At 46.4% G+C, this 2,989-nt stretch overlaps 1 pseudogene; it reads right to left on the bottom strand.

Annotated features, from left to right (window-relative positions):
• Nucleotides 1–2,312: 2,312 nt before the first annotated feature.
• Nucleotides 2,313–2,431, bottom strand: LOC134984718 (5S ribosomal RNA; annotated as a pseudogene).
• Nucleotides 2,432–2,989: the final 558 nt, after the last annotated feature.

Genomic DNA, 2,989 nt, shown 5'->3' with positions numbered 1-2,989 from the left:
AACGACGGGGTCTGCGCCATCTGTATTATGGTAACGGCGAGGTCTGTGCCACCTGTAATACTGTAATGGCGGGATCTGCGCCACCTGTATTACGGTAACGACGGAGTCTGCGCCACTTGTATTACGGTAATGGCTGGGTCTTGCGCCACCTGTATTACGGTAACGACAGGGGCTGCGCCACCTGTATTACGAAAACGGCGGATTCTGCGCCACCTGTATTACGGTATCGGCGGGGTCTGCACCATCTGTATTACGGTAACGGCACAGTCTGCGCCACCTGTATTACGGTAACGGCACGGTCTGCGCCACCTGTATTACGGTAACAGCACGGTCTGCGCCACCTTCATCACGGGAACGGCGTGGTCTGCGCCACCTGTATTACGGCAGCGGCGGGGTCTGCGCCACCTGTATTACTGTAACAGCGAGCTCTGCGCCACCTGTATTACGGTAACGGCGGGGTCTGCGACACCTGTATTACGGTAACGGCGGGGTCTGTGCCACCTGTATTATGGTAACGGCGGGGTCTGCGCCACCTGTATTACAGTAATAGGACACTAGAGTGTCAGCCACCTGTACAGGGATAATGCAGCACCAGAGGCTGCTCCAGCTGCACTATAACAAGGCACCAGAGGCTGCTCCCCCTGTAGTACAGAACCTGACACCAGAGCTGCTCAGCCTATAGAATAATAATAATAATATCATTACCTGCTGCCAGACACAGCAATGGCTGCTCTCTGCTCCTGCTGCCTTGTGGGAATGATAGAAGGAAGGCGGAGCTCAGACCAGGGGAAAATGGCCGCCGCTCCTGACGTCACTACCCGACCAGGGAACCTATTGCTGCTGCCGGACTGGTCTACAAGAAAATGGCCGCCGGCCTCCTACACTGAGGACATGTATGGTAAGAAGGATTACAGAGGGCTGGGCTGTGGGTGGTGTAGAGGAGGGGAGGGGCCAGTAACCAGGTAGCAGCCGTTGCCAATCATACACTACTTTCGGCCTGTGCGTTCCACCTTACTTCCGGACTGTGCGTTCCACATACAGGAAGTGAGTTTTCATCGACTGCTGCAGCCTCCCAGTGTCCGTGGAGATCAGGTAATGGCGTCTTACTATACAGGGGGAGCAGCCTGTGGTGTCCTGTTATTATTAATATACAGGAGGAGCAGCCTGTGGTGCCCTGTTATTATTAATATACAGGGGCAGCAGCCTGTGGTGCCCTGTTATTATTAATATACAGGAGGAGCAGCCTGTGGTGCCCTGTTATTATTAATATACAGGGGGAGCAGCCTGTGGTGCCCTGTTATTATTAATATACAGGAGGAGCAGCCTGTGGTGCCCTGTTATTATTAATATACAGGGGGAGCAGCCTGTGGTGACCTGTTATTAATATTATACAAGAGGAGCAGCCTGTGGTGCCCTGTTATTATTATTATTATTATTATACAGGAGGAGCAGCCTGTGGTGTCCTGTTATTATTGTTATTATACAGGGGGAGCAGCCTGTGGTGTCCTGTTATTATTTTACCGGGGCAGCAGCCTGTGGTGTACAGTTGTTGTTGTTATTATACAGGGGGAGCAGCCTGTAGTGTCCAGTTGTTGTTGTTATTATTATTATTATTATTATTATTATACAGGAGGAGCAGCCTGTGGTGTCCTGTTATTATTGTTATTATACAGGGGGAGCAGCCTGTGGTGTCCTGTTATTATTTTACCGGGGCAGCAGCCTGTGGTGTACAGTTGTTGTTGTTATTATACAGGGGGAGCAGCCTGTAGTGTCTAGTTGTTGTTGTTGTTATTATTATTATTATTATTATTATTATTATTATAATACAGGGGGAGCAGCCTGTGGTGTCCTGTTATTATTGTTATACAGGGGGAGTAGCCTGTGGTGTCCTGTTATTATGAAACAACAAAGTATGGTCCTTCAAAGAGAACAAAGGACCAAAAAAAAAGCAACTATAAGCCTTTTCCTGGGCACACTTGAAAACTTGAAAATTTTTTTTGGAAATGATGAAATTATTAAGACATAACTTTTATTAATGTATACTTTAAGAGAAGACGAGAGCTGGCATCAATAATTAAAGAACATGGGTGTTCACATGTACTAATGTACCTGTTATGGGCAGAATAATGATTTAAGTGATCGAAAATAAATAAAACCTCATTCACAAAGATAAATCATACAGATCCTCTATGATCGGATTTTTATATGAGTGAGGTCACTACCTCGAGTCCGATATAATCTGATAAATGCTGTAACCTGTGACCAGGTTAATGCACTGGGCCCCAAAGTGTTTTAACTGCTGGAGAGTAAAATACCTACGGTACCTAGTATTCCCTGGTGGTTCCCCATCCAGGTACTGACCAGGCCCTGCAGTGCTTGGGTTCCAAGATCAGACGAGTTTGGGCATACTCAGTGCGGTCTGACCGTAGTTAAGTCTGTCTCCTAGGCGCACCGTTGACCGATTGTATTGGGACCCAGAATGTCCACCACAGAATAAATACCAGGTTATATTTGTACAATAAGTTGATACAATAAATTGCTAGATTGTTGCTGAGGGATCTAGTCAGTGGTGATTTGAGGCAGTAATAATGACTGTGGGGTCTTGGGGTTAGGATTCCCGAACTCAAACTCTATTGCAGTTATGCTCTCAAATAGCCTGAGCAACAGGAGGGCTTTGTGGTGCCCACAATAATCAAAACAATAATAAAAAAAAGTGTCTACAGTACAATTCATTCTCTGATATTGGTTTTAGTATAGTAATTACAGTTGCAGCCTCTTTCTCACCCCTTACCCAGTAATCATGCACCAAAAAAGAGATGTTATGCACAAAAACTATAAGAGTCTAAATACATTACATAACAGGAGATAATCAGCTTTCACCTGTTAGCCAAGGAAGCATATGGTGGACCTTATGGGAGAATACGGGGGAGCTGTGGTTTGGGCAAGGAGAACTCGTTTCCTTACCCAACCTGTTCAGGAGACCCTCAGA

This window comes from Pseudophryne corroboree (genome assembly GCF_028390025.1).
Source record: "Pseudophryne corroboree isolate aPseCor3 chromosome 3 unlocalized genomic scaffold, aPseCor3.hap2 SUPER_3_unloc_76, whole genome shotgun sequence".
NCBI lineage: Eukaryota > Metazoa > Chordata > Amphibia > Anura > Myobatrachidae > Pseudophryne > Pseudophryne corroboree.
The sequence above is the reverse complement of the archived record's forward strand: the minus strand, read 5'-3'. Positions and strand labels throughout refer to the sequence as shown.